The sequence below is a fragment of the Pseudopipra pipra genome, chromosome 2, assembly GCF_036250125.1.
Source record: "Pseudopipra pipra isolate bDixPip1 chromosome 2, bDixPip1.hap1, whole genome shotgun sequence".
Taxonomy (NCBI): Eukaryota; Metazoa; Chordata; class Aves; order Passeriformes; family Pipridae; genus Pseudopipra; species Pseudopipra pipra.
Window position 1 is genome coordinate 47,932,753 of NC_087550.1, and position 18,521 is coordinate 47,951,273.

The following is an 18,521-nucleotide window of genomic DNA, read 5'->3' on the forward strand; positions in this document are numbered from 1 at the left end:
GAAGTGATCAGCTTTTATGTATATAGAAATAAACCCTTTTCTGTGTTTGGAGACCAAATTTTAACACTAGTGTTTACTCTACCTGGAAACACACCATAAAACTCTGGGCTTTTAGAGAATAAACATAGGCTTAAGTCTTAATTTAATCTTCAGCTAGGACTCAGACATCAAACAGCTTGAAACCTGAGGGTTTTGTTCATCCCTAGTAAAGATGGACCCAGAGATGTTTCTGCATGTGTCTGATCCAGCTGATGTTGTGGGTCTGAGAAGGAAAAGACTGCTTATAAACTGCCAGGGATAGTCCAGATTGGCCAGAGAGGCAGGTCCTGCCCTGTGGGGATAGGGACAAGAGCAGATGCCAAGGGCCCTGGTTTGCCTCTGGAATGTCATTGTGCAAGGCTGGATGACACTGGTCACCTTGCTTGTCTGGCAGAAGTTCATGGTTTATTTACAATGGGAAGAATGGAGAGAAATAAAAATAAATTACAAACACGAAAGTAAACTTTAGTCAAATGACAGACCACACAGATCTTCAAAAACAACAATTTGCCTTGAGAAGATCTGCAAGTTTATAATGTCAATAAAAATTATCATGCATGATCCAAGTATCTGGCACAATTTTCCAGAAACTGTTGTTTTCTTGATCAGCCTTAGGAGCAGGATTCAGCTGCCTGAGGTATTAGGCTATGTGACTGAAAACTTATCCCTGTGAACACAAAGAATCACAGAGGAACAGTGATGACAGGGCAGGAACCTCCATAACCCAATCAGAGAAAACTAAGATAACCTGATGGAGAAACCTGACCTTTCCAGGGCTATCACAGACCAGACACCAGGCCCATGGTCTGGGGGTAACAGCTCCTAACCGAGCATCTCCCTGCTCACCTTAAAGACTGAGGGGGTTAGTGCCTATGGGGATGTGGGACAGAGTACAAGAAAAGTGGGAAGAACATTTTGGGGTAGTACAAAACTTGCAGCAGGTCCTGTAAGGGAAGGACTAAATGTAGGATGAAGAGGTAGAAGTGCTTTGAGGAAACAAATGTAGGAGAATGGAGGGAAAGAAAATCAAAAGGGCTGGTTGTGTGTAACGAAGCTGCTGGTCTGTCTCTGTGCCTGATCACCAGAGTCTATTCCATCTTCTCTTTAAACTCCATTTCTAGCTACTTTCCTGGGCACAGTGGCTCTGTGTGCCTGGCTGTGTGTGGAGGCCTGAGCACCAGCAATTGGAGCAGAACTGCAAGCCTCGCATGCCCGTGTGCTAGCGACTGCAATGGCCTCTCAGACAGTCATGGGATATCAGTCCTGACACCCAAGTCATGCACCTGGATAAAGCCCTTTAGCTATTGGAGTGTTGTGCCAAATGCTAGATGCAAATCTCCTCCTTCCAGATATTCGGGTGCTCACGGTCATTTACACTCCCAGGAGCTGGAGTTGCTTACACATCCAGCTCCATGTCACCCTGCACATGGAATAACTTGCAGGCAAGACAGACATGGGATTAACGTGTTTCAGAAATGTGGGTGATCCTTACTAGTGAAGAAATTGGGTGGAGCCTGAAGAAGGAGTCTCTCAGAGTATATCTCCACAGGATCTGAAGACACTGATTTTCTTTTCCAGGGATCTCACCATTCATTTTTCACATCTCACCTGCCAGAATCTTGAGAGCTGTTTACAGGCATGAGCAACTAAGAAGTTAAGAGATATTAAGGCAATTGGGAGTCCAGAAGACATGCTGGTGTGAAGACAGCAAAAGGAATGAGCAGAGGGGAGAGGTGTGAGGCAGTGCTGTGTTTGGATTCCTATTCACCCAAAGTTTGGCCATCCCACCCTTTCTCCTCTTCCCCCCTGAAACAGCTATCTCTTCATGGTCCCCTTGGATCGGCAATGCTCTCAGGAGCTTTGAAGAGGTTAAAATGCTTTCTCAGGAGCTTCCAGCAGAATGCATCCAGCTCTGACCTGATGCAGAACCAGGGCAAATCCAGTGCTTTAATCCATAAAATGGATGACCTCAGTAAACACAGCACCTCATATGGGGATCACTGATGAGTTTGAGTGTTCCAAAAAAAGTCCAGGAACAGGTTAAATCCCCTTAATCTAGCAACAGGCTATAAAAGAATAGACTCTGCTTCTACTTCTAGATTCACATAATTATGATTTTATATATCTAACCACATCAAAGACGAAAGGAAACAGCAGAAACAACACATGGAAGGTCTTTGATGTTGAGTAGGGGCAGCATGTCACCTTACAGAAAGGTTGGCTTGAAAAATGGAGGGATAAAGGAAGGTTTCTTTAGCTTTTGATTGAATTCTGTAGTTCCCAAACATCTTCCAAGGGCATAATGTTCATTCAAAAGAAGCAATTACAAACTTAAGAAAAAAAACCAAACACCCCAACCCATATCTGAAACAGGCCTTTGAGCCATTATTTTCTATTATTCCAATTTTGTACAAATCAAGGTTTTAAAAATTAGAACAGGACTTCTAACCAAGTCTAGTTTATCTGACATTTTCTTGTTTGCAAATTTATCTGTAAAAAGATTTTGTTTGCATTTATAATTCACCTGTAGCAATCTGCTCAGCAGTTGGGCAATCACTGGATTGTCTGCAGATTCTTTGACTATTGCTTTGTGCATTCCTAAAATACTTCTTTTTTATGTTTTGTGATTAGGCCATAACTGGTAACTTAGAGACACTTTTTTTCTAATGTCCAATTGGGCAATTCCTGGAGCTTTGAAGATCTACCAGATGATCCCTTCCTACTGTGAGTCTTCATGGAGGAGAGCATGTTTGCCAGAGGCTCTGTGTCCATGAACATCGTAACAAACCATATTCCCCTCACATCTCTGGAAAGGAATGATACGAAGGAATTGAATGCCACCAAAGCAGACTTATTATTTTGTATTTGGGAAAACATTTGCAAAAAGTTGTTTGGAGTTGGCTGTAAACAGAGTCACTCTAAAACAGTGTCTTTATTGAAGGAGTATTGTTCCCGGCCACCAAAGCAGAATAAAAGTAACTCCAGGACCACATTCAGAGACATGAGAACCATCTACTCCATGACATCACCCCCTTCCTGCCAGTCCATGGTGGTCCCTTTGCAAGTGAGAGCTTTCTTTGGGCTCTGGGGAGAGCAAGAAGCCGTTGGGGAAGAAAACTGCAGAAGGTGAACTTGAGAAACACTCTAGTGGGTCTGACCAGTGATCCCTGACCCCCCTACTCTGTCTCCTTTGTGGGCAGTAGGAACCACTATGAGGGAGAGCACAGGATTTTTACCATTTGCTGTGGTCCATTCACACTGCTGGGAGCTCCCAGTCCCAGAGGTGATGGTACCTCCCACTGGGTCCTGAATGCCAGCTCATGAGCCTGCTGGCCACAGAGATGTCTACTCCTATTGAGAACCTGCTGATACTATTCACCTTTGCAGCCTCCCATGGACATGATTCCCAGGTATTTGCTGCCAGCCATGCACTGGTCTGTGTGTTAAACCAATCTCCCCAAGTTTCCCAGAGCACTCTCTGGTGCTTGAATTAAAGGATTTAGTGGACAGCAGTTCCAAGTTTGCCTTACCCATCACCTTCATGTTTTTGTGAACTTTGTACATAACCCCTCAGCCTTCTCTCCTCTAAACTAAGGAGCCTTTTTAGTCTCTCCACATGAAGTGGCCGCTTCACCCCCAGTCATTTTCATTGCCCTTTTCTGTATCTTCTACTTCAGTACATCCTTCTTGAGATGCAGAGTCTTGAACTGCACCCAGTACTTAATGTATGGGAGAAATAAGGTTCTTGGTCTCTCTTTATCCTAAAAAGAAAATGAAAAAGAGTACAAAATGACTTAAAGGTAAACCCCATTATGCACTAAATAGAGTCATGTTATACCATGAACACCATAGTAATCTCACTAGTAGTGTCCTGTGAGTACCCTTAGTTCAAACAAGGCTCACAGTGGGAGAGATTTTGTCTGTATGACATCTGCTAAGTGCTCTGGTGACTGCAGCACACATAGGTTGCCTCCTGAGTCAGAAGCTGATTAAAAATATGAGCCTGAGTAACAAACCCTGTGCTCAGGCCACCCATCTGTCAAGTACAGATGCATGGGTAAGCTTCACACACTCCCCAGGTGTGATGTACAGTTGATTGGCTAAGCTTTTTTATCTCTTTAAGATAACAATTTTATGTGTCTATTTATTTTAGTACTTGCTGTCTTTACTTGGAAGTTTGAAATCTACAAATTGTGAATACCACAGTTAATTCAAACTGTGGCTATTTGAGGGGCAGAAAGGAAAAAATAAATCATTTAAGGCTCATTTTACACTGACAAACCACAGCCAGCACTAGAGGCATGTTATGCCAATTCAGACATGTTGCAAGGAACTTTTCCTGCTCAAAGAACTTGCAATCAAAATGGGCAAGGGAGGAAGAGGGAGAACAGGACCAGTGAGGTGAAGGGTGATGCTACACAGGAAAACAGAGAGATGTAAAGACTGGCTCTTTTATTTCAAGATTTACAGTCTTAGAAGGAAGATTTTTCACACAAGAAAAATATCTTCAAACACTCCTGTCTTTGTCCTCCCTGACCCTCTAATCTCCTTGTCAAAAAATCCCGCAGCTCCTTAGAAATTTGCTCTCAGAAGTCACCTGTGAGTATACCACAGCTATTCCTGCTTTGCAGGAAGACAGTGAAACAACTCACTCAGGCTGGAGCCATAGCTCAGACTGCCAACCCCCTTGATCCAAAACCACAGCACTGTCAGGTCTGATTCCTGGCCCAGTCCCCATCCCAGCGCAGGTCAGCACGGTGGCACAGCAGGGAAGTGGCTCTTGACTAGCAGCTGACCCTCTGCTCTGCCAGCATGAATGTGAGTCACCTCTGAAACCACTCAGTGCTTCCCAGGGAACCCAGCATGGCAAAAAGCACTCAGGACCATATTGGTCGTGGTCACAGGGATAACCACCAGTATCTCTGGGTTTGCTGAAGGCTTGCACTGGTGTTCACAGAACAGGCTTTTTGCTCCTTATGGACCCTTAGAGCTTTCTCTTTCTCCTTGGTTTCACTTCTCTTTTTGATCCCTCTTCAAAGGTATGTGGCTGCACTTTACAAACAGTGATCAGCTGTGTACAAAAAAGGGCCATCCTCTGCAGTGTACCAGCATATGAGGGAGTAGCTCACATTTTTGGTGCAACTGCAAAACAACAGCACTTGAATGCCAACATAAACACCTGAAACGGTGTGTTTGGGCTCCACTGCCATCATGAGAGTTCTTGTAGCTCCCGCTCCCTTGTGTGCATCCTCCCAGGCCACCTGCGGCAGCTGGGATGACACCTAACAGATACAGCAAGAAGCACTGAGTCCTGTTGTTTTACCTGCCACCTTAACACTCACACAGGGAAGGCACTCCCTGGAAAGCACCCTGTTTGAGCCCCAGCAGGTGGGAGCCCGTAGCTTTTTGTATTAAGGAGTTTGGGAGAGTTGTATTAATCTGCTGCACGGCCACGTCATCTGACAGCCTTGGTTGCCAAGCTGTGAGCGAGCAGGCAGCACGAAGTGTACCAAAACCTAATGATGTACTACCAACATCCACGCCAAAGACAAGGCCATTTAGAGCAGAGAGACAAGCTGAGTTAGCATAAAAGAAGAGGCATCAATCACCATTCCCCCAAGACAATGGCGATAATTTAATGGCTGTTTTTTAAGAAGAACTGACACTATACAAAGATTGAGGAGAAAGGTCTGGTAGGCTTCACCTGCAGCTGAGAGCTATTTGTTCCCATTGTGCCAACCAGAGCGAGGTTTGAAATGGCAATTTCGGCAGCTGGCATCATATGCATCAAGTTATGCAAGCAACTAAGGGTTTACTTTAAATCGCTAGATTTTCTGTCTCAGGCTGTTATTAGTCAAGCTTGAGTGACTTTACTAATGAATTAACTTTCTGTTGAATTTTAAGTTAAACTGCAGGGCTCTGTAGTGTGATTTTTCTTCTGTTAAAATCATTTAGCTGTTTTGGAATTATTTCCCTTTACTAATTCTGTAACACTTTTTCTATCAGGTTCATAGAGATCAAATTCAGACTTAGGACAAGAATTTGCAAACCTATTACATTTATCTCAGTTATATTCACATACTAGAACCTTATATTTGACACTATTTTGTTTTTAGAGGAATGAATCTTCGCAGACATCCTTACACATGGTGTAAGGTGACTCTACATAATCAAACCAAAAGTACCCAGAAAACTGAAGTCATCAAAGTAGATTCACTCTAAAAGAGTACAAAAATAAGGCTGAAGGGGTTTTCAAGCAGTCTTTTAGTACAAACCATCACCACAAAACACAGTCACCCTTACCTGTCAGTTGGTGGTTTCTGCAAGCTGTTTGGACAGCACACACTTCTCCAGCACAGCTCCACTCCTTCACTGTTCATACTGTTAGCAAGTGTTTCTAGTGTCTTATGAGAGCCTCCACACTGCACCTAAGTATGTTATTTCATGTCCTATATGGGCATGAAGAGCATTTTGCTCCTTTGCAGCAGTTCCTGTAATGTTTGAAAAATGTTATCAAAAAATCCCCTGGCATACACTAGAGTAACTCCAGTTTTTTCATTATATATCACACTTTCCAAACTTACTGTCATTCTTATTGTCTTCTTCTGGGCTCTCTGCTTTACCTGCACCTTCCCAGGTGTGCAGGTCCCAGTTCTGAGTGGAAGAGTTAGAGGGAGAGTTAGTCAGTGTCCAGCTCACCCTGTAGCTCTCCTCACCAGATGTTTGAATAAACACCCCCTGTTTTGCCAGAGACCTTCTCAAGATTCCACCTTAAACAACATATTTGGCTTTTGCAGTCTTCAAGGAAAATGTGGTAAGGACACTGAAATATTTTGAAACATACTTAGAAACAAGCAGTGTTCAAGGTCCTGCAGTGAGAACTTACAGGACCCATCAATCCCAGAACTGTTTAGTTTATTTAAGAGCTTTTAGTTTTATTTTAGCTTTTTTGAGCTGAATCTTTCCATTTGCTCCAGCAGCTATGGCTCTGGTCTGGTAACCCTTTTTAGTGATAGCTGCTGAAACGTATGCCAGGATGATAGCAAGCTTCTTTAACCATATTGAAGGGTTTCTAAAAAAATTGCTGGTTTTCACAGATGTTTTCTTTCTTTTTTTTCTTTTTCTTATATTAGCTTCCATTTCTACTCTGCTCATCCAAACTCCCTCAGCATGAGCTTCATGAGCATGATGGGCCAGAGAACAAACTTAGTCCATCATCTGCCCTGTGGTCATCGTTATGAGTGGGACTTAGTAGGCCCAGCCTACTGCTACCCTTGTGTATGGTTCATTGAATTCAGTCCACCTACACACCACAGCTATCCCAGACAGAGTGACAATTTCATGCAACACTGGAATGTGAAACAAGCAACTTGGTGATGAGCATCTCACATACTGGAGATGGGGCAGCTCTGGGTCAGCAGTGATACAGCAATAATAGAAAAGCTCTGTGTTTATCTCAGACTTTTTCTTCTGCCTTGTCAGTATGAAGAGGAGGCAATTTTGGTTCTACATTCAGATTTCAGGTACCAGTCCAAATGTAGCTTACCTATCAGGGCCTGCCCCATAGAGTTCTAGCCTTGAGTCCCTGTTCAGACCCAAATTTGGATTATACCTGCACTGAGAAGGCTTGCGAGGAGACAAAAGCACCCATGTCTGTGAATAAGTTTGTCCGACTGATGTTGAATGTCCAACCTGACCTTTCTAAGTCTTTCACTCTGCTACATTGCTCAGACCACTGCAACTTCCAGGGAAACATGCTTCAGCAAAGCCTCTGGTACCTGCTCAGGAAAGAGCTCTTTAAAATTTTTTAAAGAATGTCTCATGTGCTTCAGGGTTTAATGTAATCAGTGCATCACCTGAATACCTGCCTTATAGTTCTCAGGTATGACTTTAAGGTGCTACATTTTGACTATTTGGTCTTCAGAACCACATAAATCTTGTCTTCCTAATAAATATTTGTCCTATAAATTGCCCATGGTTACTAAAGAGGCCACTGCCAGATCAAGAAAAGGAGCTAATGACTTCCTATCATTCTTCCATTCATTCTTAGCTACTGAAATATCAGCAGGAACATCAGGAGCAGTTTAGGACTTCTGACTGTGCTGGAAATGGAAATTATCCCAATCTGCTTTGCATAGAGGACTGAGGACAATACTTTGTGTCAGCTTTATAAAATCAAAGCTCAAGTGCGATTGTTACAGTCCTTGAGATAACTCCTGGCTGAGTCACTAATGCCTTGGAATGGAAAGATCATGTCTGTCTCGCTTGTAGCAGGGATCAGGTGGTATGTTTGGGTCACCTTGGTGGTGTACTCATGCAGCTGCTTGGCAGTTGAGCTGCCACAAGTTAGACCAACTTGCAAGTCCTCAGAGAACCAGAAGGAGCTGAAAAATCCCAGACCTTTCTGTTCCTGCACGAACTGTCAGAGTACCCATTCTATTGTGTGGTTTTGTGGGGGTGTTTTTTGTCACATTTCCCCAAAGATAGAATCCCTGTCATGAGAACAAAAGCATGCCTGAATTTAGAACTCCAAAAGGGTTAGTCCAGATTTACTGGACTTCTATACAAGTAGAAATCGGAAAAATTCCGTTGAAGTTACTGGGTTTGATTCCCAAGACTTGCACTGGGAAGACTTGTCTGTGCATGTTCGATAACTATCCAGACCAGAGGGGTTAGCACACTGCTGATTGAGGCCACCTAACTATCTACAAAGACAGAAGCTTCACTCAGACTAGAGTAATGATGGTACAAAATTGGAGACTGGCCATTTCCCCCCTTCCAGGAGGGTGGAGGTAGTGGGCAGAACTTTCACTGGTGGAACTAGAAGATAAAGGATCCCCAGCCGTTTCTTCCAGCTTCATGCACTTCTACGGTGTTATGACAATCTCTGTCTGAAAGTTTGCCCCTACGAAATACTTTATATAATATGATTACAGTTATGTTTTATAATTTGCAATTAAGTAGATATGCCATCAGCTGGCTCTCCATGAGGTTGCTGCACTTACTCTGAAATGTTATAATCTCTTAGAATACACTGAAAGAGTAGGTGGAATCTGAAGTGACCTTATTTTTACTGGAGTTTTAATTAAGCTTTCAAAGCCAAATAGGTGAAGCCATGAGCAGATGGTGTGGAATCACACATCACTTGTGCAAATATCTAAGCTTTGGCCAAAGGAATAACAGTGACACCAATATGGTTCATTTGAGCAAACACACAGAAATACTTGGCTTAGACAAATGCATAGCGAATTATTTTAGGTTTTTCCAAGGAAGTTTATCAGATTGGCCATCAATCATCTAAACTGACCAAGGATACAGTGTCTTTGCAATAAGTGTTCATGCTTGTCGTCATTAACATCATTTAGATTTTAGACTTTTTCTAATTAAGAAAGGTTCCCACCAGCAACAGCAAAAATCCCCACCACCTCTTTCATTATCTCAGCTTTTCTTCCCTTTAATTACTATTGAGCTCCTGGCTGATTAAATTAGGTTTTTTAGGTCTTTTCTGAAATCTTAGGGAAATTATCTAAAAATCATGAAATCAATTCCCTTACGCTGTTTTAATCTTTTATGTTTTGGGCTCCAAGAGGGACGGGCGGACAAGTGCAGCCCCTCAGAAAAGTGTGCAGCACTAGACTGCTTGCCAGCCTTCTATTGCCTTTGTGGACCATCTGGGTCAATTTCCTTCCAACTAAATGAAATGCAAATAAAAATTCCAGCAGTTTTTCAGCTGCAGGCTGCCCAGCTGATTAGCATGACAGAGGCCGGGAGATGAGGCCTGACCCTGTGCACTTCCCCTCATCTCATTAAGTTGTAACTCTACCGTGGCTGCATTCATGGTGTTTATTGACGCTGAAAGGCGTCTTTATCCAAAACTAGCTAAATTCACATTCAGAGTTTTTCCATGAAGGCTAGCCTGCTACAGCATCCACATGAAAGTGAACCTATTGTAACTTGGTGATGTGTCCTGCTGATTCCTTAACAATCTGAGCTTTCTCCAAAAATGTTAGATTCGCAAGTTAAAGTTCCATTAAAAAAAAAACAAACCCACAAACCTAAGCCCCAAACATTTTAACAACTTTGTAGTTTAAAACATAGAGCATATAAACAAATCTTATTGTGGTGATGACAGTGTGTGTATTAAACTGTACACATGAGGAGACAATCCTGCCAAAGTACAGTAACGAGCAAGTGCCTATATCATGTAGGACTGCAGACAATGGGGTATTATACATATTCTCACATCCATCAGCCTGGAGAAGGATGTAAGATTCATGAAGGCAACATCTTCAGCAATTTATAGTGCTCTGAGAGTCACAGCTGGACAATGGAGAGAAATAAACCTTCCAGCTGCCCAGTATTTCATGTCTTGTCACAACTCTACATTAAAGAAAGGGAAATACTGTAGAACCAAAGTCTGGTGGAAATGAGCATAATAATGATTATGATTCTTTCACCCTTCTCTTGAGTGCCATAACTAGCATCCTAGCTGGATGACAGCAGTCACAAAGCTAAGACACTGCTTCTAAAGTTCTAGAGTGGACAGGTCTGGTGGGCACTGCATCATCTCTTCACTCTCATGACCAGTGACAGGACTCAAGGAAATGGAGTGCAACTGAGTCAGAGAAGGTTTAGGCTGGATATCAGGGAAAATGTTTTTCACCCAGAGGGTGGTTGAGCACTGGAACAGGCTCCCCAGGGAAATGGTCACAGTACCAAGCCTGCCTGAGTTCAAGAAGTGTTTGGACAACGCTCTCAGTCACATGGTGTGACTCCTGGGGTGTCCTGCACAGGGCCAGGATTTGGACTCAATGATCCTGATGGATCCCTTCCGACTCAGTGTAGTTGGTGATTCTGTGATTCTCTGCTGTCAAGTTTGAGGACTAGATGGTAACTAAGGTAGATGGGCTGTTTCCAGGAGGCATGGAAAGGAATAGAAGCTACCTACACTTTTTGGAAAGGAATAACCAAGTGTTCATGCTTTCCCTACTATTTGGGTCTACAGGGGATGCACAGTAAAGACTAACTACTCTCTTACAGGGCTCCCAGACTGCAAACAGGAATTAGGGAGGGTCCGCCCCTGACACCAATGCACTTCTAGAGTCAAAGCCTCAGTTTTAATTGTTTCTGCTCATGGTAGTTGGATTAGAACAAAAGGACAAGGGAATTTTCACTGGACCACTGCCAAGTCTCTCATGAGATATTTAATGATTTCTATGAGAAGGAGGGAATGTGGGGGTTTTGTTATTAAAACCAGCTTTTTTTGCTTCCACTGTGCCACGGCAGATACAGGTGAGCAAATGCAGGAAAGTCAGGTAGAGATCAACTCTTTGTATGAGGTTGCAAGAAGAGGTTACAGGTCTGTAAGCATTTCATCAAAGTGATTTATACCTGTGTGGGGCTAAAAAGTTAAGTCACTGCATAAAACAGACTGGCATCACAGTTGTAAAAAAAAAAAAAAAAAAAAGGAGAAATTTTATGTCATCTCTACTCCATTCAAAAGTCACATGGATCACACTGAACATGATCGCTATTAAATTATCCCATGAAGAAGAAATTCAATAGTAATTTGCCCATGGCTCTTCCCTAGACTTCCAATCTCAGCTGCAAAGTTCACTTTGCTCCATACAGACTTGTACAAAGGTTATCTTGATCTGAGAAGCAATAGAGAATGTTTGGGCAGGAAAATGAATTTTTAGAAGTTCATGGTACAATAATGTCTTCCCACTGAGCCATGTCATGTTTCGGCTTTGCAGGATCTTGGAAATACCTTCCTTCTACATATCAGTTCAGCCTCATCAGTGACAGAACATGGCTAAGGCTTGCCTGAAATCAGGAGTTTGAATAGCTTTAGCCAATCCAATGAAAAGGCCATGTGAACATCCTCGTTTACTTTAAATACACATCCCATTTCAACTAAATTTAATGAAGAATTACTATTGTGAAACTGAAACCAAAAATCTTAAGCTATAGTGAGCATGTAGTCAGTGCACCCTGACTTGGTGCAAGTAGATGAGTTCAAACATTTTGGCATTTTATTAGAAAGGTTTCATTAAATTCTGCTTCACAGAAGTCAAAAGGCAGAGAACTGACATTTTATCTACTCTGCACTGATGTGAACTTTATTTGCTTCTGTGTTTTCCTTTGAACTAACATCGTTTTTTGTTGGTTTCATATTTCCTGAGCACAAACAGATGATTTTTTTTCCCATAAGTAGCTATGACATGGTTTGTGCTTGATGCATTTTGCTATCAGACACATCAACCTTAAAGCCAACCTATGGTGTTACTGGCAGCTCATGAATTGTGTTTCAAAATAATAGCAGATTATGATAACCTGCTACCTATAAAAGGAGTCCCATGATGGATGGGAATGTACTCGGAGCAACAGGAAGCCAACTGTTCCATTCCAAGGAGGCTGAAAAAAGGGAGAGGTGTGCTCTCTATACTCCTTGGCATTTCATATTGAGCAAAGCCAGCACCTAAAAATTCCTGCTGAATTCACATTTGAATAAAAAAAAAAAAGTATGACTTAGGATCCTTGAAAGATTTTGCTTTGGTAATTCAGTACATTTTCATTTTACAATTCATTTAACTTTAATAAAGAGAAAACATATAATAAAATGTTAGGTAATAATATGTGCTACAATAGCACCAGTACTAGAATAAAAATATATATATATTTTGACTTTATAAAAATTGAATATGTCACAATATCCTTTAGTGTGGAATAATAAAGAATAATAAAACCACTGCAAGTTCTTCTAACTGAAAATTTTTCATGCTTGGTATCTTCCTTAGGCACATTTTGATTTTGACAAAGATATGATAGATTTCTATATGATAGAAAATTGTCTTCAAGAGTTTTCATCCAGGTTCAGTTGCCACTGTTATCCATTCAAAAGAACATGGGAGTTTGGATGTTGTTTCACTTGGGAAGGTAAAAGCAATTATGGTTGTGCTTTTTTTTTGTGTCATTTTCTTAGCTTATGAAACAAGAGCCAAATATAATTTTTTTAGTCCACAGCAGGAAAGACTAAGCAAAGAGTAAAGAAAAAAAGTGAAGAAAAAACTAAATCTAATTCAGAGGCTCAATGGTGGTTAGAGCTGGACTTGTTCTGTAGATGAAAAGCAGAGCAGCTACAAGCACAAGCCTTGTGTCCAAGGTAACAGAAATGAGTGACCAAATGAAAAGGAACAGAAAGGAGAATGTCTTGAAGACATAGGGACAGGGAAAGAGCGCTGTGGGGAGAGTCTGCAATGGGACAGAAAGTCCTCCTCTGGGTTACCTTTTGCCAGATCAGCACAGCAAATGGGACAGGCTGATCTGACAGCAGCAGCAGCAGCAAAAATATGAGCTTTACCGTTTACCCGGTTTGGCAGACTTGATGAATGACTCTTGATTTCTAATTTTTCTCAGTCCCAGTTATAAGATATTCTTGGCCTGGGCTAAGAAACAGCCATAACATGTTGCATGGTGTCCAAATTGTGGATGAGAGTTTGAAAAGGTGGCTGCTACTGGTTAGAAAACACCACAAACAACGAAGACAAGTTCAGATTTATTATTGCAAACATAGTATCTGGGAGCCGGACTCATTATTCACTGAGATCTGGAGCTCTCTGTATTGCTTATCATTGAGATGAGAGGCAGCAGTGATGACTACCCTCATTCTGAACCTGAAGAGGATCCTGAACCAGTGGAGACACTGTCTGGTTAGGAAAACTGAACTCACTCCTTAGCATGCAAAAAAGGGAGTTTGCAGGCATACACTTCACTGCAGTGTACCAATCAAAAGGAATCATACAACAGGAGACCTTAATGTCTTTCCAAATACAAGTTAAAAAGAAATGAAAACTACAAAGCCAGTCCTTGAGGATTCTGGGTAAAAATGCCCAGCTTGATAGGGGACGCTGCAGGGTTACACAGAGGAGCAGGTCAAGAAGCCTGCAGAAGGATGGGTGCAGAACAGGGTACAGGCAATGGCCAACAGCTGTAGTTCTGAGGTCCCATTGCCTTGCAAAGCTGCCACTATATATGCCCCATTGATATTTCTTGCATCTTGGTCTTGAATCATGAGGGCTAATGTCCTCCTGCTTGGGGACTGTTTTTGTTTCCTGCTGTGTTTTGAGGTCCAGATCAATGCAAACATGTTTGTTTGCATCAGACCAAACATACCCTGCCTGGGACTGGATCCAGGTTTCCTATTCCTCTGCATTCAACTTTGGCAGCCGTAGGGCAACATTTGTTCTGAATTGCAATTTAGCAATTCATGGATCTGAAGTGTGCTTCTTTCTCCCTTGCTTTGCACAGAGAGTGCTCTGCAGTATGTACATGAGAGCCCAGGGTATCAAGTCAAGCTCAGAATTCATGACATCTTTACCAATCCGTGTGCATCTCAGGCACAATGAAGGAGCAGAAATTCCCTTTTAAGGAAGGTCTAGTCCTTTCATCACTTCACAGTGAATAAAAATTTTGCATCAAGCATAGGTAGAAATACATATTTTTCTCAGAAATGTCCAACTTGCTATTATTGGACCATCTGTAGTTACACGTCACACAACTTTGGGTAATCCAAACTTCAGGATTACAGGCTGCTGGGTTGACAAGAGGTGGGACCAAGGGTTTTTCAAAGGAGAGGTGCCAAGCAATCTGTGACAGGGATGGTGTCTACTACAGGAAAGTGAACTTTCCTAATAGCAGGCGCAGCAGACCGTGTACAGGACGGGATACTTGTTTCAATTTATTTGGTTTCTGATACTTCCCATCACTGTGTTTTTCCGCCTTTGACATCTCACTTTTGAATCTTTGCATACATTTCACAGGACCACATTGCTGTTGGTAGCTGAGGAAGACTGGACAGGAGGGTCAGATACCTCTGTGTAGGGGTCTCACCCTGAGTTCAATGTGAGGGGACATGTACTCAGTACACTGGAGCCTGGAGGACAACCTTCTCATTCCTGAGATCAATACTTCCATTTATTGCTCTCGAATCACTGTTCACTGCCTCCAAGCTCCTCATCTCCATTTTTCTTCTGGTGAAGGTTTATTTTTTTTTCAGTTGAGCTATATGTTGTTTTCAGGCCGGACCTAGAACCCCAATGACATACACATTTACAGGATCAAGAAAGTTATGGATTTCAAAAAGGGCCAGTATTGTAGGTCATCTATCTAGCCCATTACATAGGATAAATTTTATCAAATAAGAAAAATTGAATCATTCAATTGAAGAAAGGGTGGGCCCTTTTTTAAGACATTCTGACTATGTGAAGGGCAAAAGGAACTGAAAATTGTCTTAAAGGCTCTCTGTCTTCAGAATTGCCTCTAAGAACTGCTGCATGTTCTTAACTTCTTAACACCATGTGCTCACATGTGGAAAGTCAGTCATGTGCAGGAGAGTTTTCAGCTTTGGATAATGTAACTGCAGTGTGGTCACAGTCATTGCTCAGATGTGGAGTGTGACTCTGACAGGTGATATATGTCACTGAGTTTTGGGATGGGGTTCTAGGGAAATGAGATTGCCCTGCTGGGGGATTAGTTAATGGCTGGCGATGCCTCCCTCCTTCCATGGACTACAGCAGAGCCCAGATGACTTATTTCCCCTTAACTCCAGCATCTGGGCAGCCAAGGGTGAATGTGATGACTCCCACTCTTACATAGTCAATGACTGTGCCAGATGTTTCTGGAGGTCTTACCATGCCACTCTGTGCCATCCTGGGCCAACAGCTAAGACAATGAAATGGGCATTAGCAAAGGGCTGTTACTTTGATTTCACTTTAATCCTCTTCAACACCTCTTTCCCTCCTGCCCCCTGCCACCCACACCAGCTCCCTGTCTCAGCCAGACCCAGTGCTGTCCCTGGTTGCTCTCGCAGAGCTGCAGGTCACAGAAATTGGTCGCTGAAGATGTATCAGCTGGCAACTTGCCTCTCACCCAGGCTTGAGAGCACCTACCTTCAACAAGGAAAATACACTCAAAGGACTGGTGAAAGCATGAACTCAGTCAATCTCTGTGAATTTTTTACCACGCAGTTTTGGCACCTGTCTCTTTCCGAAGTCCAGGAGCGAGGTACCAAATGTCCCACCATACCTATGTGTCTGAGACCAAGGTTCAAAATACCTCAGAGATTTTGTCTCCTGGGTTAGTCAGCATTCTTGACCCACAGCTCCTCAATGGCCATCCACAGAGAAAAGGCACAAGCTGTCTTTACCTACAAAATAGCTGTCCTTGCTCTCCCAGCAGAAGCACTAGCAAAGGTGCTCTTGTTTGCATTCAGTTGCCAGTCAGACCTTCCCAATGCCTTGTCACAGGCAACTGATATTTCCTCTCCAGTCTCCATGAGTTTTGTCCATCAAAGCAGCAGCCAGTGTTGTTTTATGATGTGTTGTAAAACTACCATGCTACCCTGAGTGTGCTCAGCATGGCTGCCTCATTTATCACTGCTCAGCCTTCACACTGGGACATCATCCATCACTGCCTCCTTAGAGCTAAGAGTCAGAACCTGGTCTGTAGTGCTGCTATAGCCCAGAGTCGTGTGAACACTCATGAGCAGGTCCCTTTGTCCTCAGGCTTTTTTTTTTTTTCCAGGAAATGTGACTTCTTCTTATATTTAGTTCCCAACCAAGACTCCAGAATAGAAAACCCAACTTCAAAATTCAATTGACTGTGCCTAATGGAGGGGATTTTAATGTGTAGCCTTTGACCCTTATCTATTATTGAAGGAAATAAAGACTTTTTTTGTTCCATATTAGAAGTTAATGGCAAAAGAAAAATTTGGAGGTTTTAATTTTTTGATTCTAATAGTGACCTCCATGTCCATTGTGAAACCATGAATAATCACTGCTTGAAAAAGGCATTTCTAAGAGCAATCTAGAAAGTGGACAAAGGAATCTTTGAGACATATGCAGAAAAAAAAGCTCAAGAATATATTTGTGGCTGGTTTTCATCTTCTGCAATAGAAAGACAAGCGTCTTTCCTGTTATTAATTATATTAACTAATTGCATTGAACTTATGTCCTTATGTCTCACAAGTTTATTCTATTCTAATGATACTAATAAAAAAATGAAAAATGTCAACCGATGTAAAACCTGTAAATTCAGAGCCTTCTCTGACTCCTAGTGTCATCAAAGGTTAAAAATACCATAGTTTTCATCAAGTCTGTACAGTAAGGTGGAGATATTGTACTGCGGTTAACACAGAAATAGGGCTTTGGTTGTTTCTGGGCTCTAACACCCTTGTTCTTCAGTGCTTTCCTACTTCTGGATGCAGAGCTCTGTAATGGATGACAAAGTAGCAAATGTGACTCAGGCACATTATTATTCTCTCTTTGGGATTTAGCCTCCCGTGCTGGAAGGCACTGTGCACAGCTTGCAGGGCAATTGTCCTCCAGAAGAAGCCAAGCAGTGAGCATGTACTCTGCTTTACACTCTTCTTTTGGAGGTGAAGCTTCATAAAAGTGGCCTTCCAGGAAATAGTCGCTACTGTGCAGGTAGATGGGGACAGGCCATACATTGATTGTGGTTTCCTGCGTTCCATGATTGATATGTGCATTGTGGAATCATGCTTATGGTTGTCAGTGATGTCCCAGCAGAGAAAGCTAAGTTTAGTGACCCAGACCCTTGAAATATCTTCAGCAAAACATGGCTACTTATAAGGAGTGAAACAAACAGTATTTAGTTTTTAAATGTATTGCTTTGCCATTGTGGTTCAGCTTTCCATCCACTCAATAACTTGGACACAAAGTCGCAGACTGAGCATGGTGAATTTGGATGGCCTGGCTATGGAGAGAACATGCTTGTCCTCATGGGTGGGTGTACTTTGTCTTCTGGGGCTGCACTGGCCCAACCAGCAATGCAGCATAGTAGGGGCAGGCGTGTAGCCTGAAGCCTCTGCAATCTCATCTTCTACATTCATTTTCAGATGAGGGGCCATCTTCTGAGCAAGATTTGGTCCAAATGTTCCCACTGTACCTCTGCTTTGCTGCTTCTTGAGGGCCCAGTTACCGGTTCAGGTCCTCATGCCCATATTTACAGGCTGTATCCCACTTCACATGCCTCTTGGGCAGAGCTTCCCAATTTGTTCTTTTCCAGAAAGCACTTGACTTGCATATACTCAAACCATTCTATCAACCAAGCCAAAGTGTGATATAAGCAGATGGCTAGCGACTTGCTTGAAAATAATGCTATTGCTCCCTACAAAACCTCTAATGTAGTAAACATATCTTAAGAAAGTTGTGTTGCCTGACATGAGCTCCTACCTTGGATTTGGTCACACAAGACTTCCCTTCTCTGAAGGCCCTCTAAAGTGTGAGCACGGCTCAGCAGCTCCTGCTGTTGCTGTTGGTACATTCAGGACGTGGGGTGGTTGGCTGCACAGTGCTCCATGAATCCTCTGATGTTAGAATGGTGTATAGAGCTTTGTGAGGATAAACCATGAAGTGGAAGGAGGATCAGAGGATGCTGAAACTTATTCCTCTTGCTGGTGT

The 18,521-nt window shown here is 42.5% G+C and overlaps 1 protein-coding gene across 1 annotated transcript in view; it reads left to right on the forward strand.

The window, feature by feature from the left end:
* Positions 1-3,345: 3,345 nt before the first annotated feature.
* Positions 3,346-18,521, forward strand: part of GSX1 (GS homeobox 1) — a 29,950-nt gene continuing 14,774 nt past the window's right edge. Inside the window, exon 1 of the mRNA XM_064645427.1 lies at positions 3,346-18,517. The gene's annotated coding sequence lies outside the window, so the exon portion shown is untranslated. The remainder of the gene's footprint in view (positions 18,518-18,521) is intronic.